Source organism: Heteronotia binoei, chromosome 7, assembly GCF_032191835.1.
Source record: "Heteronotia binoei isolate CCM8104 ecotype False Entrance Well chromosome 7, APGP_CSIRO_Hbin_v1, whole genome shotgun sequence".
Taxonomy (NCBI): domain Eukaryota; kingdom Metazoa; phylum Chordata; class Lepidosauria; order Squamata; family Gekkonidae; genus Heteronotia; species Heteronotia binoei.
Window position 1 is genome coordinate 133637975 of NC_083229.1, and position 24954 is coordinate 133662928.

General features: G+C 47.3%; 1 protein-coding gene across 1 annotated transcript in view; it reads left to right on the forward strand.

Annotated features, from left to right (window-relative positions):
* The first annotated feature begins 421 nt into the window (after positions 1-421).
* The window catches only part of MYO10 (myosin X), a 191077-nt gene continuing 166544 nt past the window's right edge, over positions 422-24954 (forward strand). The window contains exon 1 of the mRNA XM_060244309.1: positions 422-520. The gene's annotated coding sequence lies outside the window, so the exon portion shown is untranslated. The remainder of the gene's footprint in view (positions 521-24954) is intronic.

Here is a 24954-nt window from a genome sequence, read left to right on the forward strand (position 1 = left end):
TTTGCACAGTTATGTTTTAGCAATTCTGTGTTTCCAGTGCTGGATTTAGCTGTGTTTGTGCAGATGCTTCTTCTGGCAATCTCCTGGAATGACAAATGATCTTCAGACTTCTATAGGGAACAGTTCCCCCCTGGAGAAAAAGGTTGCTTTGGAGGATGGACTCTGGGGCACTAAACCCCACTGAGGTCCTGCCCTCCCCAATCTCCACACCCAGTTCTCCAGGAATTCCCCAACCCTGAGCTATTTGCTTACCAGGAGGTGATCTCTAGTCACCTGATGGGATCTGACTTTGGCTGTGTCTGCTGCATTGGAGAACTTATTTAAAAAATGAAATTGGAATTACTGTACATGACAGGTTGTTTGTGTGCTTCTGGGGCCTAATTCTTTTGTTTGTGTGCTTCTCTCTCCCCCCCCCCCCAAGGGAGCACGGGTTTGGTTGCGAGAAAATGGCCAGCATTATCCAAGTACTGTACTTTCCTGTGCGGAGGGAGTCGTCGTGTTCAGGACAGATTATGGTCAGGTAAATACATCACTTCTGTAGTTTTGGCCACCATTTTAGCTCTATGTTGTTATAAATGTGTAGGTCATGCACCCTCATAGTATGCTAGCCAGAAGATAGTGCTGTGGGAAGTGCTGGTATGAGAAATCAAGAAAGGCTTCAGACTAGTGAACCAACCTTCCTTCCTTCCTTCCTTCCTTCCTTCCTTCCTTCCTTCCTTCCTTCCTTCCTTCCTTCCTTCCTTCCTTCCTTCCTTCCTTCCTTCCTTCCTTCCTTCCTTCCTTCCTTCCTTCCTTCCTTCCTTCCTTCCTTCCTTCCTTCCTTCCTTCCTTCCTCCCTCCCTCCCTCCCTCCCTCCCTCCCTCCCTCCCTCCCTCCCTCCCATTGGAATGGTTGTATACTGTGGCTACTTGCACAATTTAACTTCAGTACCACACTTTGCACCTCCCAGGCTGTTTCTAGTTGTTTGGAAATGCTAGAAAACTACTGTAGAATTAGGCAGAAAATAGAATTAGGCTAAATTTATCTTGGAAAGTGTGTATCTCCTCCATGATTACTGAAGTAGCACTTTCCATGTCCTTGGAGTTTTACAAAGTGAACACGAGCCAACAAAAGCACTCTGAGATTACAGTCCAGGTGACATAATAAGGCTGGCTCTCCTGAGTCAGTGCTGAGAACATGAGACGGACTTCTGTGCCTCTTTGGGGAAATTGGGGCCAATGGGGATATTAAGTGTTGTGTGCTTTCTGTTGACGTTCAACCTGAGGGTCACCACAGAACTTCTGAGGGAGTTCAGGGCAAATAGGTGAATTGCTAAAGAGATGAATGAACCACACATCTGCAGTGTGGAAAAGCCAACCGACGCGGGCAGCAGGTGGGAGGAGATGAGCTGTGGCAAGAAGTCCCTCGTGCAGAAGGATCTGAGTAACCTGTGTGGGGAAAGGGGAGGGGGACTAGTTGTTGGCTGCTGAGTTAGAAATAAGCATCAAAGCCGTGCTCTGATTTAGGAGAGGAAGGGTAGGGGGAGCTCTTAATGAAATCCACAAGCCCCCCTGAGCCCTCCCCCACTCAGTTCCATTATATATACACCCCCACATCAGTGATTGCAGCATTAAAGTTTAAATAGTCCGTTCTTTCACAACTTGGCTGCATCTACGTATTATTGGATGTTGTGTTTATTTCACTGCATTCTAGCAGTCTCACAACTGGACTTTTCAGAGTGTAGAAGGCGATGCAGTGAGTGAATGATTGTGTTTGGCGCAAGTAGCCACTGAAGTACAACTCCGGTGAAGAGGAAAGGGAGTCTACACCAGTGCAATATCTGTGGTGCATTGTACTCTTTGTGCTGTTTGCAATGCAGGAAGAGCTGCAATGTTCACCTTTTTAAAAGTTTCAGTGACACTGCAAAGTTTCATTTGCACTGTTAAGAATTAGCAACATTTATGAAGGGGAAATTTTAAATTTGAGAGTGCTTGCTAGAGTTAACTGAAATTCAGGTGTGCTCTTATTTGGAGAGGCAGCGTGGTGTAGTGGTTAGGAATGGCGGACTCTACCCTCGGGAACCGGGCTTGATCCTCCACTCCTCCTGCACATGAAGCCTGCTGGGTGATCTTGGGCCAGTCGCAGTTCTCTCCAAATTCTCTCAGCCCCCCCTCCCCCCCCGCCTCACAAGGTTGTGGCGAAGGGAATGAAATTGTAAGCCAACAATAAAACATCAAAATAGTTAAAACAATTAAACCAGTGCATTAAGTCAATCATTTAGAGGCTGCTCCCAGGCATTTAGAGAAAAGTGGGGCAGAAAAACCTTTTTTCTTCTTCTGTTTAGTGGAGTGCAGCATTTCATAAATTACTCCTTTGGAAATTAGGTGCAGGTAGGCTTGATAGGCAGCCTGCCTCTTACATCCATCTCAGGTATAACCAAGAAGGGACAATGCGCTGCTCTAAGAACTGCCAGAAACTCTGTGATTTTACATAGAACTTCCAGTGATTCCTAGAGCTACGCATTGTCTCTCTTGAATTGTACCTGGTTTGACTTAGTGACGTTGCTGACATCTCCCCCTCTCCCTCTCCCTCACACACACACCCCACTTCCGACGGGTGGTGGGATTGGCAGAAATAATTTCCTCTTCTGTTTATTTCAAGTGTATGGCTGGCTACTATAATGCATTTTCCTCCCAAATCTCAAAGGCCCAATTTTTTAGACCAACAAACTCTTAACACTTATAATAAAAAAAGCTTAAGCTTTTTTGAGCACTGAGAAAAAACCTCTGTTATTTTGGTATAGAGTCTGCATCTGCATCTGAGTCTGCTGTGTCTATGGAAAAATTCTATATAAATTAAGATCACCCAAGTCTGAAAAACCAGTTGGATACTGAACAGCAAAAGAACTACACTTATGTCATGGCAGGCAATGTCTCTGTTCTTCAGGAAATGAAACATCTGGGTCATGGAAGGGAATGAGATGCCATGCATTGTGCAAAACAAAGTTCTGTTTGAGCCCAAACCATAATAAATTTGGTCTTTGCATGGTCCTAGGGAGCCCTAATCCTGCTCCCAGGCACTGAGCCACAGCCGGGAGCCCCAGGGGATCCAGACCTTCCCACTCCTGCTCCCAGGCACTGAGCCACAGCCGGGAGCCCCAGGGGATCCAGACCTTCCCACTCCTGCTCCCAGGCACTGAGCCACAGCCGGGAGCCCCAGGGGATCCAGACCTTCCCACTCCTGCTCCCAGGCACTGAGCCACAGCCGGGAGCCCCAGGGGATCCAGACCTTCCCACTCCTGCTCCCAGGCACTGAGCGACAGCCGGGAGCCCCAGGGGATCCAGACCTTCCCACTCCTGCTCCCAGGCACTGAGCCACAGCCGGGAGCCCCAGGGGATCCAGACCTTCCCACTCCTGCTCCCAGGCACTGAGCCACAGCCGGGAGCCCCAGGGGATCCAGACCTTCCCACTCCTGCTCCCAGGCACTGAGCCACAGCCGGGAGCCCCAGGGGATCCAGACCTTCCCACTCCTGCTCCCAGGCACTGAGCCACAGCCGGGAGCCCCAGGGGATCCAGGCCTTCCCACTCCTGCTCCCAGGCACTGAGCCACAGCCGGGAGCCCCAGGGGATCCAGGCCTTCCCACTCTTGCTCCCAGGCACTGAGCCACAGCCACCCAGGCCAGCCAGGAGCCCCAGGGGATCCAGACCTTCCCACTCCTGCTCCCAGGCACTGAGCCACAGCCACCCAGGCCAGCCAGGAGCCCCAGGGGATCCAGACCTTCCCACTCCTGCTCCCAGGCACTGAGCCACAGCCGGGAGCCCCAGGGGATCCAGACCTTCCCACTCCTGCTCCCAGGCACTGAGCCACACCCGGGAGCCCCAGGGGATCCAGACCTTCCCACTCCTGCTCCCAGGCACTGAGCGACAGCCGGGAGCCCCAGGGGATCCAGACCTTCCCACTCCTGCTCCCAGGCACTGAGCCACAGCCGGGAGCCCCAGGGGATCCAGACCTTCCCACTCCTGCTCCCAGGCACTGAGCCACAGCTGGGAGCCCCAGGGGATCCAGACCTTCCCACTCCTGCTCCCAGGCACTGAGCCACAGCCGGGAGCCCCAGGGGATCCAGACCTTCCCACTCCTGCTCCCAGGCACTGAGCCACAGCCGGGAGCCCCAGGGGATCCAGACCTTCCCACTCCTGCTCCCAGGCACTGAGCCACAGCCGGGAGCCCCAGGGGATCCAGACCTTCCCACTCCTGCTCCCAGGCACTGAGCCACAGCCGGGAGCCCCAGGGGATCCAGACCTTCCCACTCCTGCTCCCAGGCACTGAGCCACAGCCGGGAGCCCCAGGGGATCCAGACCTTCCCACTCCTGCTCCCAGGCACTGAGCCACAGCCGGGAGCCCCAGGGGATCCAGACCTTCCCACTCCTGCTCCCAGGCACTGAGCCACAGCCGGGAGCCCCAGGGGATCCAGACCTTCCCACTCCTGCTCCCAGGCACTGAGCCACAGCCGGGAGCCCCAGGGGATCCAGACCTTCCCACTCCTGCTCCCAGGCACTGAGCCACAGCCGGGAGCCCCAGGGGATCCAGACCTTCCCACTCCTTCTCCCAGGCACTGAGCCACAGCCGGGAGCCCCAGGGGATCCAGACCTTCCCACTCCTGCTCCCAGGCACTGAGCCACAGCCGGGAGCCCCAGGGGATCCAGACCTTCCCACTCCTGCTCCCAGGCACTGAGCCACAGCCGGGAGCCCCAGGGGATCCAGGCCTTCCCACTCCTGCTCCCAGGCACTGAGCCACAGCCGGGAGCCCCAGGGGATCCAGGCCTTCCCACTCTTGCTCCCAGGCACTGAGCCACAGCCACCCAGGCCAGCCAGGAGCCCCAGGGGATCCAGACCTTCCCACTCCTGCTCCCAGGCACTGAGCCACAGCCAGGAGCCCCAGGGGATCCAGACCTTCCCACTCCTGCTCCCAGGCACTGAGCCACAGCCGGGAGCCCCAGGGGATCCAGGCCTTCCCACTCTTGCTCCCAGGCACTGAGCCACAGCCACCCAGGCCAGCCAGGAGCCCCAGGGGATCCAGACCTTCCCACTCCTGCTCCTAGGCACTGAGCCACAGCCAGGAGCCCCAGGGGATCCAGACCTTCCCACTCCTGCTCCCAGGCACTGAGCCACAGCCACCTGGGCCAGCCAGGAGCCCTGAGGGTTCTAACCTTTTAGCCCCCAGGTTCTTCTCTGAGGTTATCTGCAGGCTCTCAGTAAGTAACGTCAGACAGCACAAGAAAGGAAATGTTCCTGTTTAGTAAAGTGCTCAAGTTACAAAGAGTGTATGCTGGACTGGAAGCATTTTTAAGGCAGATAAAAGAAAGACTTGTTCGTCAGATGTGGGTTCACCACACTGTTCTCGCATGCAGGCCTGAAAGTGCAAGTCCGTCCTGTGCCAGGCATTCCACATTGTGGGAGGATCCATAACACAGCCCCTTCTCCGATGGAATAGCCAGCTTTTCACTCCCTGAGCGAGGCATATTTTCAAATGTCCTCACTTCAGCCTCTGATCCGACCAGCCAGTCAGGTTATGGTTTGCTAATTGGCACCAGCAGATTGAAACAAATCAGGGAAACTCTGAAGGAAGGTTATCTTAACAGGCAAAAGTCACAAGTGAATGCAGTCAAAACAAGCATATTGCCTCTAGCAGGCCAGCCAGAGGCCTGCAAAAACAGGCTTAGAAAATGGATACACCCTGCTGGTTTAGGGGGCTGGGAGCAGGAGCAGGCCTCCCTAGGACCATATAGTCTTATAAAAACCTGTCTTCTAGTTGCTTCTGATTTCCCTCCATGAATTGCTTTCTAGCATAATTCAGTTCAAGTGGCTCTCCATGTTGGTCTGAAGTAGCAGAACAACATTTGAGTCCCCTTTAAGACCAACAAAGTTCTCTTCTGGGTAGAAGCTTTAATGTTAAGTATGCATGCGTATGGAAGCTTATACCCAGCATCATTCAATGTACATGGACTGTCAGTTAGGCAGATCCTGAGAAGGAGGGAGGAAGGGCTGCATCAGGGCTTAGTTCTCATGGCCCCGTCTTACACGCCCAGGGAAATGTTGGTGGCCACTTTGGGGTCAGGCAGCAGTTTTTCTCCAGTTTGGCCAGGGATCCAGGAGACTTTTGCCATCTTCTGGGCATGGAGCCTGCAGGGGTCACTGGGGATGGCTGTGTGGGGAGGAGGCATTTGTGAAGTTTCCACATTGTGCAGGGGGGGGGGGTGGACTAGATGGCCCTGGAAATCCCTTCCAGCTCTCTGATTCTATGGCGCATTGTTATACAACCGCAATTTTTTTATTTTTTAGAATAGGTTTCAGGTGTTTATTGTTGGCTGGAGAATGTTGAGAACTGCATTTAAATTGGCCGAGGGACAGATGTTCCTTTGGCTGAGGAAAGAACCGTATCAGTGCCTTGACACTAACTTATCTCTCTTTCAACACGTCCTCCAACTTCAGCTTGCTGCTTTGTTGCCTCTCGCTATGAAGGCTGAGTGCTGGGTTGAAAGGACTTGATGACTGCGGAACGTGCTCTGTTATTATTTAATATATAGTAAGAGAACAGAGAAATAATATAAAGAAAACACAGAAAGAAAAAAAAAGAGGGATAATCTAGTGCAATTTGATAGATCATAGATGATGCTACATTGCCCGATATAAAAGAGAGAGTACTATTTGTCCCCATTAATTTGTTGCACTGAATTTTTTTTTTTGACTTTGTCTATAACATACAGACTTTGTCTTTAACATATAGTGATATTTACTTCTGCTGGGTGCATTTATATTTACATTCATCATTTTACATTTCAGATTTCATTACTAAGTTTTGCTGCTATATGATTAGTTTAATCATTGCTACATACTCAGAAGTAGAGATTTTTGCCTCTTCTGCATACTTGCTATTACTCTTAACAGGTAGATAAAGAGCCCTGTGGCACAGAGTGGTATAGCTGTAGTACTGCAGTGCTAAGCTCTCCTCACATCCTGAGTTTGATCCCAGCAGAAGCTGGGTTCAGTTAGCCGGCTCCAGGTTGACTCAGCATTCCAACCTTCTGAGATCAGTAAAATGAGTACCCAGTTTGCTGGGGGAACAGTGTAGATGACTGGGGAAGGCAATGGCAAACCACCCTGTAAAAAGTCTGCTGTGAAAATGTTGTGAAAGCAACGACACCCCAGAGTCAGAAATGACTGGTGCTTGCTCAGGGGACTACCTTTACCTTTAATGTAACAAAAGTACAGACGACGGGTCTATTATATATCTCATAACATGAAAATTAAGAAAAGATTTTTTCCCCAGAGTCCACTTCCTTACACACATTTATATTCAGGATGTTGCATTTAAAACAGATCTCATTCTGCTTCTGTTTCATTACCATACATTTATATACAATGTTTTAGACCGGGGGTGGCCAACGGTAGCTCTCCAGATGTTTTTTGCCTACAACTCCCATCAGCCTCAGCCAGCATGGCCAATGGCTGGGGCTGATGGGAGTTGTAGGCAAAAACATCTGGAGAGCTACCGTTGGCCACCCCTGTTTTAGGCGGCTTCTTATTCTAGATTTGTCAAGGAGACCCACTCTGCCATTAAACTTTCTGGGTGACCCTGGACCAGTGACTCATTTTCAGTTTACCTGTCTCACAAGGGTGATTGTGAGGGTAAAATGGGCAGTGGAGGGCATATATACCATGCCCAACACCTTGCTAGGAAGAACCAGAAAAATCAATGTGAATTCGAATGTGTGCTCTCTTAAGTAAATGTGTAAAGAAAGTATTGCAAAATTTATTAAATTAGTTTTATTTATTTATTTTGTACACTTACAGCCTGCCCTTTCCCGTGAAGGGCTCTGGGTGGATTCCAACAAGCTAAAACTTTAAAACCAACAATAAAACATCAAAATAGTTAAAACAATTAAACCAGTACATTAAGTCAATCATTTAAGAAGGCATGGATGGTATAAGCACTTGAGGCGTAATTATCGTGGGCAGCCTAAGTTGCCCCAAGATGTCAGCAGTATTGGCCCCAAATGAAGTGGCCGACATTGCTGGGAGGCCAGTTGGATGGTGTAGTAGGGTGAGGACGTCCGCTTGCCTCAACCATAGACCTGGTGGAACAGCTCCGTTTTACAGGCCCTCTGGAATGATAACATCCGGAAGGGTCCAAATCTCTGTAGGAAGCTGGTTCCACCAGGTCAGGGCCAGGGCTGAAAAGGCCCTGCCCCTGGTTGAGGCAAGCCGGATGTCCTTTGGGCCAGGGATGGTCAAAAGATGTTGGCCGGTCGATCGCAATGGCCTTCGGGGCTCATATGGGGAGAGATGGTCCCGCAGGTATGCCGGTCCCAGGCCACGCAAGGCTTTAAACATCAATACTAAAACCTTGAAGCGGATCCGGTAGACTGCACAGTATTTGGTTAGCATTTGAGTTCATATTATTGCTTGAGTTCATATTATTGCTTGAATTCTCTCATTTCAACATTCCATCCAAAAGTTACATTTATGTGTATTATGAATGCCATTGGTTCAACATGGAGGTTTAATTGAATATGGATTTCTCATAATTTTTACAGGGGTGGTTGCTGTGGGCATAGACTTGATATGATGGGTCACTTTGGCTTTTGGTAGTGCTGATCAGGGATGGGCACAAACCAAACCACAAAGAAAAATTCTTCCCAAATTTTGCCTGTTTATGGTTTGCGAACCAATTCATTGCAAACTTCCATGAACTTTTATAGTTTGTGGATACAGCAGAAAGCTCTTGAGTCCCTTTAAACCCCAGCTTTCTGTTCCTTGCAAAAGCCTCAAAAACTGTGTGAAAAATAGCTGAGTGGGAAAAGAGTAGACTTCCCAATCCCCAGGTCCCAGCAGGAGATCCCACAGTTTTGCAGGCTCCTTCCCACCCCCAGTCATCTGGCCGGTGCGGGAAGCCTCCATATGCCTTTCCACTTCGGAAGGCTGGAAGAAGCTTGGACTGCTTGCTTTTTGGAAGGTGTGTGTGCCTTTAAGTCTGCAGGAGCCAGGCTGAATGGGGTGGAATGAGACAGCGGAACAATGTGGCTGCTCCCAGTGAACTGCTAGAAAGGAAGGGAAACCAGCGCAACAAATGGAGGGTTTGTTTTACATTCCTTTCAGAAGTCGTTTGCTCGGTAAAATAGAGAGTAAAAAGTAAATTAGAACCTTTGGTTTCTGTATCAATCTGATGAAATTGGTTGAATATACAGCAGATGGTTACATTCAACAGCTCTGTGAGTAAACTGCCCCAGTAAGATCACAAAAGTGTGGTATTGCAAACTGTTTATTTTGGCTGCTGTGTGTGTGTGTTACAGAGAGAGAGGGGACTGGGGTTGAGGGAATGAAGACTGTTCAGGAGAACTGCAGTGCTGTATTTTTATTTATTTATTTTAGAGCATGTGAAAGTCTCCTGGCTCCGCTCCCAAAATCCCCAGATATTTTATGAGTTAGACTTGGCAACCCTAAAAAAGAGACCAACGTCCCTTTCACGGAAGTTTTCTTAATCCCCTGTCTCCACACGCTTTGCATCCTTCCCTCCACCCCCTTGACCCAGTCCACTCAGGTCATAGGTACATCCTGAGAATCCCTCCTAAAAGGTATTTTGGGATATCTCCTTTTATGTCCTGGAGGTTCCATTGTTTCGAGTGTGGTAATAACTTGTAACTTTGCATTTTCCATTTCTAGTCTGTTCCTGAAGTTACTATGCAATAAAACAACTGCTTTGAGGTCAAGTCCTGGGAGGTTGAAATGTTCTCCTACACATACCTTATTTTGGGCAGGAGCTCACAGGAGCAGAGCTCTGGAAACTCTAAATTTTATTGTGTTCTTCCTTTCTTAACCTGCCCCCCCCCCCAAAAAAAAACTTGCTTCTGGGCTCCATGGTTCAAACCCCCAGGAGAATTTTGCTGAACTCTAAGATTTGACACACTTTCTAATATTTCCCCCCACAAAAAATGGGAAAATAACTAAAATATATAAAGCAGACAGATGTAAATGCCATGCCACTGTGGTTACATAAGAGAAAGTCATTTTAAAATTTTTAGTAAGGTTTTATTCTGACAATTATAATTCAAGAAGCATTTTAAGGTCGATGCTGAGCTGATATAATTTAGTGCACCTTCCAATGATGTCAGGGGCTGTGCAGCAAATGCAAATATTGTGCTAATGAGCTCCAGCGCCTCTTTTTCTATGAAATGATAGGAGGGTTTCTCAGTGTTTGATTCTTGATGTCAGATTTGTGTCCATTCATTCTTTAGAGAGTGTGTGTGTGTCTTCTGGCTTTGTCTCACTGCCCGTTTTGCATAAGTGCTTACTTTGCATGTGCTTCCTCCCATCTCTCTGCTCTCTTTGGGGATTTTTTAAATGCAAGATCACTTTGACATGTGTCCCCCCCCCCCCCCCCCCCGTTCTCTTGGTCAGATAACTTTAGTATAGTATAACTATAGGTTATTACTTTCTCTGAGTTTGTGTGTGTGGGGAATCCTTACAGACTTGAAAGTACTCCCTGGAAGCTAACAAGTATGCATGGCTATATAATAAATGGCAAAATGTGTGGGGTGCTCTTCTTTAGAGAGCCAGTTTGGTGTAGTAGTTAAGTGTGCAAACTCTTATCTGAGAGAACCGGGTTTGATTCCCCACTCCTCCACATGCACCTTCTGGAATGGCCTTTGGTTAGCCATAACTCTTGTAAAAGTTGTCCTTGAAAAGTTGTCCCACCTCACAGGGTGTCTGTTGTGGGGAGAGAAGATGTAGGAGATTGTAAGCCGCTCTGAGTCTCTGATTCAGAGAGAAGGGCGGGGTATAAATCTGCAGTCTTCTACTTCTTTACTGATAGAACAGTAAAGGGAATACAGCTGAAAATAATGGGTGCTCTTACTGGCTGGGTTGAAATAAAAGCAGCTTGCTATTTGCAAGAGAATGACACATGGTTATTATATAATTTCAACAGCAGGTTTCCTTCTAAATGTGGATAGAAGGCTCTTCTCCTGAAACATAACAATACCTGACACAAGAATAAAAATTGTGGTATGGAAGAACTCGGGGAGGGGGATGGAGGCGTCTAGCTGATGAGAAAAGCATCTGTTACAGGAAGATGCAGAATGCTTAATTACGTCTTCTAGTGGATCGAGGGGGAAAGAAAAACTTTCAGATCCAAACACTGTAAATGGAAGCAGCTGAGACATAATAGCTCAAAAGCTCTGTGTGTGTGTGAGAGAGAGAGCGAGTGCAAGAGAGCACTCTCCCCCAAAACCTGCCCAGATGGTAAGTATCACTAGTAAAGACCTTGTCATTCAAAAAGCCTTCCCTGAGTTTGCTTAACAAAGAAGCTATTCATGGCGTGGCATTATGCCAGCAAACTGAACACAGACCAGTATCCTCTGCTTCAAATAAGAGGCACCTGTAGATTTTTTTAATGTCCCTTTTTGAAAGGGATTCTTTCCCCTCCCCCTTAAAATGTTTCTGCAGGACCTGAATGACATCTATCTCTTCAGGATGAAATCACCCTCTTTGGTATTTACCTTTTCCCCGTGTTCCATCTGGAAATTTGGAAAGTAATGATAAGGAAGGGAGGGAGGCTGAATTTTAGAAGGGGTGTGTTTGAGTGCTTTGGAGATATTTGTTAAAATTTGATTTTTTGCAAAATTGTACCCTCAGGTAGAAACAGGCAGCTTCTAGGCCGAATCGTGCATGGAAAATAACTCTTGAGGAAGCACACTTTAAAGTAGGAAACAGCATAATTCCTGCCCCTGAGGAAGGCATTCTGTTGACATGTGCATTGGGCAGTTCATAGGGGTGTTTCTCTGTCTCTTTTTAGTACCTCCCAGGCAGGATGTCAAAGTTCACTGTAGTTTGCTCCAAGCATCTGCTGAGCACCACAGTGGAAGAAGAGCTAATGGCAGCTGTCAACTGGGCATTGCTTGGAGAGTCCTATTCATGTAACAATGGATAAGAACATATGTTCTCCACTGTCAGTGAGACTGACCAGCCCTTTGTATGGCTTTTGCAAGATATTGAAAGGCCTGTTTGCTGCCTTCTCATCTGTATGGTCATCATGACCTCTGAGGGCATCACAGGGAAAGAGGAAGAGAAAGGATGATTGTCAGGGGTGCTGTTTTGCAGCTATTGTGATTTTTCCCACCTCTTTTTCCAAAAACCTTTGAACAAAATCCTGTCAAAAGTGGGGTGAAAAGTTAACCCTCCATCCTTGCTTATTTGGGTGTTGTGCTGTAATCACGCTATAGAACAGGGGTGGGGAACCTCTGTCCCGAGGGCCATATACGGCCCTCAAGGTCACTTGGTGTGGCCCTTGGGGATTGCTGGACAGATACATAGATTGGCTTGTGGCAGCCTCCCTGGGGCCTGGCTAGCCAGTGAGGATCATGGAGCCCAGCCACGCCGTGAAGCAGCCTCCGCAGGGCCAGGTAGGGACCACGGGGCCCAGATGTACTGTGCAGCAGCCTCCCTGGGGCCTGGCTGGTCGGCCAGAATTGCTGCAGGGCCTGGAAAAGTTACTGTCACAGTTCAGTTTGCACTTGATTATCCCTGATGGTGTGGCCTAATATGCTAATATTAGGGGATGTGGTCTAATATGCTACTAAGTCCTGCTGGGCTTTTTCTACAAAAAAGCCCTAGACCTATGCATTTGCCTAGGGTGTGTGTGTGTGTGCCAGATTAGGCTCTCCCCTCATGACTTCAAATAGAAAAACAATTATTTGCATTAATTTTGCTGGCCTGAATCATTCTCCCTTGGCGGAGCACTGTTTTTTAAGTTGATAATTTTTGATGGCCCGCGAATGATGTTATAAATATCCAATGGTCCTTGGCAGAAAAAAGGTTCCCCACCCCTGCTGTAGAACCTTTTCACAACTGGATCCCGGATGATCGCTTGGAGGAATGATAGCACACTGTAAAATCGTATATGGCTGCAGCCCTAGATAACTGTCACCCTGTAAAAAGTCTGCCATGAAAATGTCGTGATGTGACATCACCCCAGAATCGGAAATGACTGGTTTTTGCACAGGGGCCTGACTACCATTACCTTTTTATGTCTGTTGGGGTTTTTTGGTCCCTTTGTTTGCTTTGGGGGCAATGCCTCAGATGGTACTCAGATGGCAACATGTCACATATTACCAGGTAACGTTCTCCATCAGCAGAAGAATATAGGTGGATAATTGCTCCTGATTTTCTGTGACGTTGTTTGCACAGAGCCGCTGTCTCCATCCTTTCTCTGTGTCCAGAACCCACCATTTTTTACCCTTGTTAATCCTCCTTTCTCTTCCCACATTCACTGCCTGCTGCCAGCATGACCCACCTGAAGTCAGCAGAAACCTGTCAGTTGACATCTGTCTACATACAGAGTGGTCTTAGCAGCTTTTCCCTCAAAGGCTTCATTTGTCTTACATCTCCCCCCCCCCCCTTTTCAGGCAAGTCACAGCAGTCTGCCCAGGTCTTTTAAGTACTGGTCAGTCTCTGGTTAACTAAATGTGATGTAAAGGGTTAATTAAAGAAGCTAGTGCTGGGGGGGGAGGGGAGAGGATTCTGAACCCGCCCCCCTTCTGTTGTTAGCTCAGTATCTCAGCATTATTTGAGGGTAATATGGTGTTCCAAGCTCGTTAGAGCAAAGGTGGCATAAAAATTAAGTAAATTAAAAACAAAGACATCCTTAGTCCTAATTTTGCTGCCTGTTATAGATCGTTAGCTCTGTGGGGCTGGTACCTTTATATCTTTCTGTTAGTATTGTGTAATTCTTTTGTGTGCATGAACATTTTTTCAGAAGTCCGCATGCACACAAAAGCTTATACTCAGAATTAAACTTTGTTGGTGTTAAAGTGCCTGACTAGACTCAGACTTTGTTCTGTTGCTTCAGACCAGCACAGCTGCCCACCTGAATCTGTCATGTAACTCAGGGCAGTGGTTACCAACCTTTTTGGCACCAGGGACCAGTTTCGTGGAAGACAATTTTTCCACAGACCCAGGGGTGGTGGTGCTGGGGTTTTGGCCACCCCACATGCCTGTCCTTACCCCCCCATGGGGGTCTTTAAATGGGGGGGGGGACACTGGGGCTGCTTCTCCTGCCTCTCTGCCGGGCAGCCAGGTGACAGAAGCAGCCAGTCTGCCTTCCCCTCCCGTTTAAAGACCCCCATCAATCAGCTGATCTATGGGGTCTTTAAATGAGGGTAGGCAAAGGTTGCTGCTGCACTGCCTCTTCCGCCCTCTGCTTTGGAGCAAGGCCCCACTGCCTCTTTCGTCCGCCCAGGTCCTGGACACAAATGGGACTTTATGGGGCCCAGGCCATGTGTGTCATAAAATGTAATGTGAGGTAGCAGAACTATAAACTTTATAAAGGACACAGACAAACACAATTAAAGGCATTATGTTTTAACTTAAAATACAAACATGCTTGAAACTCTTGCAATATTTTGTTTAAAATGGAAAGGTGGAATTTCCAATGCAATTTTTAAAATGAAACATCAAGAGAAAGCACAAGGATCACAGCAGAAAGTAAAAATTTTAAAATATACTGAGCCTGAGAAAACAATGAAATGGCATTGCAAAGCTTCTCTCCCCACCCCCCTTCAGATTGGCAATGGTTGTCAGTGTAATGTCCCCCTTTGGCTGTGGGTTCCCAGGTTAGAGTAGTCACTAGGCACCAGTTCTCAAGTCCATTGAGCAGAGACAAGCTGGCTCAAAGCATTAATCCTTTATTTTCAAGGACACAACTGCAGCAAGCATGAGCTTCAATGGTCTATATAAGAATGCTGAAAGTTAAAACTGATTTCCATGCCACTGAAACACATTGCAGCACAGAAAAAGTCGCAAGGAAAATGTGGAATGGATTTTCCATTAAGGTCTCTGGACCCTATCTATCTGGACACAAAAACCTTGATGGAAAATCTACTCCACATTTTCTTTGCAGCTTTGCTTCCTGCTGCAGCTGGCAAAGACAAGGCAGAAAGAGCAGGGAATTTTGTCAGCCCTGGAGCTTCAAAGGGTGAAGACAGGAGGGGGAGGAGGGGGGAGAAGAGAGTCCCATGGACCTAAATTAAGCCCTGGGCAGGCTGGTTCTGGCCTGTGGGTTGGACATTTGGCACCCCTGATGTAACTTGATATTGATGATACTAACCATGGGTCCTGTGAGCTGCGTAAGTTTGTGTAACTCTTCCACCAACCTTGAGCTGTTGCAGTACCTAATTTATATCTCCTTTCTTTTGGGACCAGTAGCCCCGTGGCGCAGGGTGGTAAAGCTGCAATACTGGGGTCTGAACTCTCTGCTCATGACCTGAGTTCGATTCCGGCGGAAGCAGGATTCAGGTTGCCGGCTCATGGTTGACTCAGCCTTCCATCCTTCCGAGGTCGGTAAAATGAGTACTCAGCTTGCTGGGGGGAAAGTGTAGATGACTGGGGAAGGCAGTGGCAAACCACCCTGTAAAAAGTCTGCTGTGAAAACATCGTGATGCGACATCACCCCAGAGTCAGAAACAAATGGTGCTTGCACAGGGAACCTTTCCTTTCCTTTCTTTTGGACCAACAAGGCATCTGGTATTCACTGGTGTAAACAGTTCAGACTTCAGTCCTCTGTATTGGTGCTCTGGAAAAGAAGACCAAGCCTATCTGTCCTTTTCCTGGGCTTTCTTTATCCTCACCCTAAAGAGAGTTGCTTTTATGTTGCGATTAAAGCAGACTCACACAGACAGCAATTTTAAGTGTCTTTTGTAAAATGTTGAACAGGTTTCAGTTGAACATAAACTGTTCTGTGGAGGGAGGGAGTCTTTGGTATGATGGTATACTTTGTTTAAATTATAAGCACCATTACAAAATTCCTTTGGATGTGGGACTCAGTTAATTATTCAGTGCTTTGGGTGTCATGGGAACGTTTAGCTGGCTTTTGAAACAAAAGTATGCAATACTAAATGCGTTTCAGGGCACAAAAGGAAAAATTTCTGGTGTTGGTCAGCCGAACTGAACTGTGGTTCAGAGACAGTCAACATTTATCTATGTTAAGGTTGAAAGGGTGCAGAGTAACAGTTCTTTTCAAGAAATGCAAGAATCTTGTGATTGGTTAGGTCAGTTATGCAAAATTCAGGAAATCAGACTCATCTAGGAGTTCCATTTTATATTCAGACTGTGTTTACATAAATGTCATTGAAAGCAGTGCAATACCAGCTCTGTTCAGGTATTACTTTTCTGGCATTCCTGTTGTTCCTGCCCACAGCACACACTTGGCTAAATTGCCATTTTTTACACGAGGGACAATGCATGTTTGAAGCAAGTTCGCTATGTGTGACCACATGCCCTTGAAAAACCAGGGTTTGGGTAGCAGGAACCATGACTGATAATGCATTGACCATTTCATACAACATTCCAAGCCTGTGTAGTGTGTTCCTCTGGTATGCAGGGCACAACTGGCCCCTCACCATCGATCTTCAAGAGGCAGCTGAAGTCAGTTTTACTGAGGACTGCATTTAATTAATTTAGTTTGTATTGATTGGCAGTCATTGAGATCGTAAATTGTGGTTTTGTATGTTCCTTTTCTAACCGTTGTTTTATTTACATTGTAAACTGACTTCCACAAATAAATAAACAATAAAAATGGGACGTACCAGAAATGTAGGGCTGGGAAAGGGTGTGGGTTCCAATTATGATTGACATCACAATTCCAGAAACAAATTATGTTGTGTTGTTTATTATTGTTATTTCTTGTAGAACTTGCCTTTCTTCACTGAGTCTCAGGGTAGATTACAAAACAATGAATTGCAGCTAGATTGCAAAGACTTCCAGTAGGCAATACAGTAGAGCCAGGATTACCAAACTGGAAAAGCAACGCAAATGAAAAGCTTTCTAAGGTATGACATGCCGTAATCGAGGAAGGGAGTTGATCAAGATGGGTCGCGGGGTTTGTCTGTAGCACTAGAAAAAGGCAAACAAGAGTCCAGGAACACCTTATAGACTAACCAGATTGGTAGCAGGGGAGGAACTTTCCTGAGTAGTTACTGCCCACTTCTTCAAATGCCTGAAGAATATAGATCAAGATGGGCAGCAGCCATGTTAGTCTGTCTGTAGCTGCAACAAAAGCCAGTCCAGCAGCACCACCTTCAAGACTGAGCACATTTGTGGCTGCAGGGCAGGAGCTTTTGTGAGTCCCTGCTTTCTTCTTCAGATACAGCTGAAGTGTGAGGAAGGGGGTTATAAAAAGTAGAGGACACTGCAGTAACAGTAAACAGTGCCATGGATTACATGACAGGTCCGTATAGAAGTGACCACACCTGTTGTCCTATTGTGTTATCATTCCAATCCTTTTGTAAAACTGGCCCAGTAAATGTTTCTGTTCACCATTTTCTGCAAAATGGAAGACATTTGGGGTCCTTCCAGACCTGCTCAGGCAGGCCAGACTATTGAAAAGTTGGAGCCAAAGATTTGGCAGCTTATTCAGTAGCGCCACCTAAATGCTCGCCCCTATTCCTGGCCACCTGCCACTCTGCTCTCCACACTTTCCACCATTTTCCCTTCCTGTCACATGCCTGTTCCTCTGGACTCCTCCTGCTTGTTTCCCGGCCCTCTCATTCAGCTCCCCTTGACTTCCTTCTCTCTTGGGCCCCTCGAATTCCTTTCCTGAGGCCATCTGTTGGCTGTCCTTCCTTCCCTGCCTTGCTGTGTCCATCTCCCGCTCAGATTGTGACAGCCAAAAATCCTTTTCTGAGTTTTACCGATGGTTGCCACCTGCAGCTGGCATCCACTGGGACAGGGACAAGCACTCTTGGGCTATGCTGGCACACAGTTGATGTTATGAACATTGTTCCCTCTAAGTTGTGCTGGGGGTGCTTTTTTTTAAAGGATTTTTAAAAGGATGCTCAGATATCTTCTTCCCACAGTTACTGCTTCAACCCTTCTGGTGCCCATAGAATTGGACTCCCTGGCACAATCTTTTTGAAACTTGGGGAGGTTTTTGAGGAGAGGCATCAGCAGCTATGCTGCAAATTTGGTTCCTTTACCTCAAAAAAACAGGGCCCCCCAGAGCCGCAGATATCCCCAGATTGATTCTCCATTATAGCCTACTAGCGTGAAACTCATGTTTCTCTACAGTATTTAACTGCTTTTAATCCAATTATAATACTTGAGTATATCACTTTTTGTGTGTTTTAGGAAGGGTGTTTTGGTTTTAGAATTGGTTTTGTAATATAATAGCAGGAATAAGGCCTGTTGTGGAGGGGAAAATAGTGGGGTCTAGAAAGAGGCTCTGGGTGACTGCCCCCCCTTCTGTCTTCTCACCTACACACCCAAGTGAGGGCATTCACTCCCCCCAACCCTGGTGTCTTGCCACCCACCCAAGGCAGCTATTTTCTGTAGGGGAATTGATCTGACTTTGCATTTCCTCCCCCCTCTCTGCAGCCTCTACCTAGTAAAAGCCCACCCTTTCCATGCTCCACACCTCAAATCTCCAGGAATTGCCCAACCTGGAGTTGGCAACCCTATCTGCTTCCCAGCAGCAGTAACAATGTTCTGGAGAGCAGTTGTAATTCTGAGTTATCTTCAGCCCTCACCTGGAGAATGGCAACAATGATTCACCAGGAGGAACTGGCTGGTTTGGAGTGTGGAGTCTATGGCATTGTACCTGTCTGAGGTCCCACCCCTCCCCAAACCCCACCTTCACCAGGCTCCACCCCTCTTCAGACCCCCACCTTCTAAAGGCTCCACCCCTCAGATCCCCAGGAATTTCCCAACCTGGAGTTGACAACCCTATCTCCTTCCCAGACAACCATTAACCAGCCAACTGTGGAAGAAATGCACTCCCCAAATTTGGGGTTTTTAGGTCCAGGGGTTTGGACTGGGCAATGATGAGTCAGTCAAGACACCTGTTCAGCTGTCTGCAGTCCTGTTAACTGATTTGCACCTCAGAACACAGAGCTCCACAGCTGACCATTCAGAGAGAGGGATGTGTGAGCAGACAGCAACCTGCCAGCCACGCAGCACAGCTTTACCCTACGTGAAAACGCATTTTACCCCTTTTCACCCCCTGTGTGGTGGGATTTCTAAAAATCCCTTCTGAGTGGGTGTTTACATCATGGAAGGAATACATTCCCCAAATTTTGGGTTTGTAGCTCCAGGGGCATGGGCTGGCCATTGATGAGTCAGTCAGGACACTTGCTTTTATATAATATAAATAGATGGAGCCCGTTGACTCTGATAGCCCCCATTGGCGTCAGTGAAGTGGGGAGGGGAGTAAAATTAGGATATAAATATTTGAATAAATAAGTAACGGGCAGGTTGATAACATTTAAACAACTTCCTGTCTTTTAGGTTAGGCAGGGTTCTAACGGTGATTGTTCCTCCTGTGTTATACTTGGTCTGTAATGCTGGTTGTCATATTTCACTAAGATAACACCCAAAACAGACTGCAGGAGTCCCTCCGCCCCACCCCACCCCAGTGCTGGTATGTTTTCTCAGGCTCAGGGCAGGGTGACAGTCCCAGGCCAGGTCTACAGATATTGTGGGCTGGGCAGGTAGACCTGTTCTCCAGAAGACTGGGCTACCGATATAATGGAAGAGGGAGGTTGAGATTTGACTTGATTCTGTTTTCTCTTAAAATGTTTAAATTATTCTTAATATATAATTTAAAAGAATTTATTCTGAGATTGTTACAAGATTATGAGGCAGTAATCTAATAAAATAAAATTATACGATAGTCTAATGTAGCCTGGCTCACAACTTTATTGCTCATTAGGTAGAATTTTTGCTCACAGCAATCTGGAGCTTAGAAGGAACATTGGTTAAGAATGTGGGGTGCTCTAGGATTTGCCAGAAACTCTAAACCATCGAGGTGTGGGCAGATTTCTGGACTGTTGCCCCAATGTCTTGATGTCAACACCCTCCATTTCCCCCTGGCCTTGGAAGCACCAGCAAGGGACAGGGAACAATGTACAAAGAAAAAGTGTTACCTCATTGGGCAAATCCTAGAACATCACCTGCATTATGACATCACTTTCATTTTTTAACCTTGGAAGCGATGTCTCATGCTGATGTGATGCCAGGAGGCCGCTCTGCTGCGTTTCCTTCCATTTTGCTTTTACCAGCTTTGGAAGCATAGAAAGGGAGAAGGGGGGGAAGCATCAGAAGGTCTTCCGTGGATTGTATGAGGCTCGTTGACATGAACAGCAACTGTGCTTCTTGCTCCTTCTCACTGTCGCTTGTGTCAGTAGACTGTGGCCCTCTCCCCAAAATGAAGTGCTTGGTCATTACTAAGCTCTGCTAATAATCAATCCCCTAAGAGGAAAACACTGAAAAGTGGTCACAGTGTCCAGTGCTTATGAGCTGTGGCATCTTAATTGCAATTGCTTTTTCTTTTAGGCCTGCATAAGATGTCAAATATGGCCAGGAAGGCTTTGACCTTCAGTTCCTGAGACTTAGTCAAAAGCAGCTGCTCTGTCGGGCCTTCTGACCCTGGAACTGCTGCCTGAGAAGTAGGCACTGTGCTAGGAAAGGGGAGGACAGGGGCTTCTGTTGCCTGCTGCAAATATTTTGATAGTGAGGGTGAGATTCTAAAAGGAATTTGTTATTAAGGTGACCTGTAATTCATGCTTGGAGGCACTTTTCGTTCCAACCAACAAAGAAGAAAGTACTATTTCTTTTCTTGTGTTAATGCAGCTGCATTTGTCTGGTAAAAACCCGTAATATTAAACATTCTCTTCTGCTAAGTAACTTTATTTACATTTGGAAACACTGGAAGGAAAGTTAATTGAGAAAACACTTTAGAATGATTTTAAAAAATGAGAGCGGTGGGGGGGGGGGGATGCCACTTTTTACACACACAAAATTGGGTGATTTCTGAAAATGTTTTCAATAATGTTCTTGCCTTCTTCATGGTTTTCCTTTGCTTGCTTTCTTTTCTCTTTTTTTGCTTTGGTTTTTCAAAACATTGAAGCCGTGATTGCTCTGCTTACTGGGTTGCTAAAATTACCTCAGTGAAGAGAGAGTCTTTTGTACGAAAAAAGTGGAGCAAAATGTTTAAGGAAATGTTGGCAAGGAGGTTTTCATTTATCATGTGTTGGAAACACCCTTTATCATTTCCCCCTCAGTGATGTCAGCTTGTCAGTGAAAGTTGCCCCCCCCCCCATCCTGTTGCTTGAACTACGTTCAAAAGGACCTTTTGAAGCGCTTCCATAGAGCTGTGCTTCAATCAAAAGATTAAAAAATCTGACACAATTTTATAAATATGGGACGGGGAATGTGATTGATGTAGGTATTAGGAATTAAGGTCTGTTGTGATGAAACATCCAATGGGCTCTAGAAAGAGGCTCTGGGCGAGTGCCCCCCACCCTTGCTGTCTTCTCACCCGAGTGAAGGCATTCACTCCCCCCACTCTCAGTGTCTTCCTGCCCAACCAAGGCAGCCGTTTTCTGCAGGGAAATTGATTTGACTTCAGCTTTCCATCTCCTTCCACCTCCCTGCCGCCTCTCCTAGGAAAAGGACAATGAGGGGGGACCAAAGCAGCTTTCATCATTGTCCTCTCCCCCCTTTGATCTGCACAACTAACATGTGAGGTAGGTTAGGCTGAAAGTCTGTGACTGGTCTGAAATCACCCAGTCAGCTTCCACAGCAAGAACCTCGTTGGACTCTGGAGTGCTGCCTCCTTTGCTACGCTGACTGTCACAGGGGTGCTGCTGCTGAACTGTAGCAAGCAGGCAAACTCTGGGTGGAGCCTGAAGATCTCCTGGAATCACAGCTTTATTATTTATTTTTTATTTGTTCGATTTATATCCGGCCGTACCCCACCAAAGCGGGCTCAGGGCGGCTTACAACACAAAATGCTAACAGTAAATCAGTTTAAAATACATTAATGATTATACAATAAAATACATAAAAATACATAAAACACACATCAATATACTATGCTACCTTTTCCTTAAGTCAGTTCTTCAAGTATTCCAATGTTCAAATATTCTGATGTTCATAAGTTTAAATATTCAGGCATCCTGGTATCGGTCAGTAACCGGAAGAGGGCTGTTTTACAGGCCCTGCGGAACTGTTCAAGGTTCCGCAGGGCCCTCACCTCCTCCGGAAGCTGGTTCCATCAACAGGGGGCTGCAATCGAAAAGGCCCTGTCTCTGGTCGCTTTGAGATGGGCCTCCTTTGGCCCAGGGATTATGAGAAGGTTCTGAGACCCTGATCTCAGCACTCTCTGGGGAACATGTGGGGAGAGACGGTCCCTAAGGTAGGCAGGTCCCAGACCATAAAGGGCTTGAAAGGTCATAACCAGCACCTTGTACCGAACACGGTATGTTATCGGCAGCCAATGCAGTCCCCGGAGCCCCAGCTGAATGTGCTCCCATCTAGGGAGCCCTAACAACAGCCGGGCGGCGGCATTCTGCACTAGCTGCAACTTCCGGGTTCGGCACAGGGGCAGCCGCATGTAGAGGGCATTGGAGTAGTCCAGCCTCAAGGTGACCGTTGCATGGATCACTGTTGCCAGATCGCCGTTCTCCAGGAAAGGGGCCAACTGCCTTGCCCGCCTAAGGTGAAAAAATGCGGACTTGGCAGTGGCTGCTATCTGGGCCTCCATAGTTAGAGTAGGCTCCAATAGCACCCCCAGGCTCCTAACTCTGTGCGCCGCTGTCAGAGGCACACCATCGAGGGCCAGTAAGGGAATCTTCCTCCCTGGACCACGGCGACCAAAGCAAAGGACCTCTGTCTTCGCTGGATTTAGTTTCAGCCCGCTCAGCCTGAGCCATCTAGACACGGCTTGCAACGCCAGGTCCAGGTTTTCTGGGACACAGGCAGGCGGGCCGTCCACAAGTAGATAGAACTGGGTGTCATCAGCGTACTGGTGGCAACCCAGCCCATATCTCCGGGCAATCTGGGCAAGAGGGCGCATGTAGATGTTAAACAACATCGGGGAAAGCACTGCTCCCTGAGGGACCCCGCAGTCAAGCGGGCACCTCCGGGACAGTTCATTCCCAATCGCCACTCTTTGTCCCCAAACCTCAAGGAAAGAGGCAAGCCATTGTAAAGCCAACCCCTGAATCCCCACATCAGCTGAACTCCAGACAACAGATCCGTCTCCCTCTGGAGAAAATAACTGCTTTGGAAGGTGGAATCTATGGCATTCTATTCAGCTGAGGCCACTCCCCAAACCCTGTCCTCCTCAAACTCCACCACAAAATCTCCAGGAATTTCCCACCAACCTTGAATTGGCAACCCTAGTCAGGACTGGACCCAATGAGTTCTCCCTCAAAGGCCAAAAGAGACCTAGAAAGGGCTTACTCCCCCTGCTTTTTACTGAGAGAACAAAGGCTGGTTGCATTTTACTGACAGAAGGAAACTTCTGCTTAGCAGTTTCTCCAGTGGCCCAATCCTTATCTGTCCTGGGGCCAGCTGTGGGCAGGGGAGAAGAGCAGACCCAGCCAATGGCATGCAGGTTGTCATGATTAGCGGTTCATGGGTCAATGGCTGATGTGGTACACACCACAGCCAATGGAAGAGCTGGAAGATGCCAGGACTTTAGGCATACACACACACACGGGAACTCATTTGCATATTAGGATACACACTCTGATGTTAAGCCAGCCAGAACTGCATTCCTGCGTGTTCCTGCTCAAAAAAAGCCCTATATATATAAAGATGGTGTAAAAAACTGATCTGAGTAAACTGTTCCATTGATTGCAAAACATTCCAATCCCAAACCCTTTTTTTGCTTTCATGTCAAGGACAGGGTGTTCAGCAATTGGTGCCAAAACATAGGTGAATGTTAATTCTACTCCCTTTTAAATGGCACGCATTTATGATAATACAATGGAATATTTTGCCTTTATCTCCTTCCTTTACTTCACTTCTTTGTTAAGTGGGGGGCTGAACATTGTAGAAACCCAAGCAAAGTAGGATTTCTGTTATCTTTGATTCAGCAGGACATACTGAGGTAAAACTGCAGCATTCCTCAAATCAAAAATATATATTACTGGGTACGGATACTGGTACCAAAAATGTGGTGTCTTTCTGTCTTTGCTGGACAGGTAGAGTAAGTGGAAAGTTCTGTTCCTATGAGGAAGAGGACAGGAGAAGGGGAGTTTTGATAGGAGTTCTAAATATCTGGAAAAGCGCCCCCTCCCAAATGTCCCCCAGACCTAAGGATGCCAGCCTCCAGGTGGGACCCGAGGATCTCTTAGCATCACAGCAGACTACGGAGGTCAGTTGTCCTGGAGGGGTCAGCTGTGGGGCATCGTCCCCCATTAAGGCCCCTGTCCGCCTGAGCCTCCATCCCCCAATCTAGGAGTTTCCCAACCTGCATCTGGCAGTCTTGTCTCTGGTGAAGCTAGCTTGGGATACAGAGTATTCCTGGCTGAATTATAATGTGCATTTTGAATACAGCAAATTGTTACTCGTCTTAAATTCTGAAGATATACCATGGAAACACAGTTTTCTTTTAGCTTCTTCTACAGTGGTCTGCTTTGTGACTGTTGGATTCTTTTGCTTCTGTTTTTATTGTCTCTGTACTGAGTACAGTCTCCAGTGGGAGAACCTTTCCCCTTAGCTGTGTGCCCATGACCAGTTAGCACTCAGATAGATAGCAATAATATTTACCTGATGTCTGATAGCTTAAATATTTTAAATGTTCTCATGGGTAAAAGTACAGCCAGGGAAAGGGCAGGTTCCTAGAAAAGCCATAAGGGAAGATTTCTTAACGGGGACATATAAAATGGTTGCCACCCTCAGGCATGAATTTAGTAGTTGACTTGCTTCTGTGTGCCACCCTCCTAGCTAGTTGCAACTGTTTCAAGGTGTGTTATTTCTGCCTTTCAATTCACAGTCTTTATGCTAATAACTTCTTTACAGAGGTCTCTCAGTCTTTGCCCCCTCTTGTTCTACTTAGGCCCAACTGAGGAGAAACGGGAATGAGTGTTACACTTGTCTAATTCCTGGCTCATCTCAGGATCTACAGTGCAGTCAGG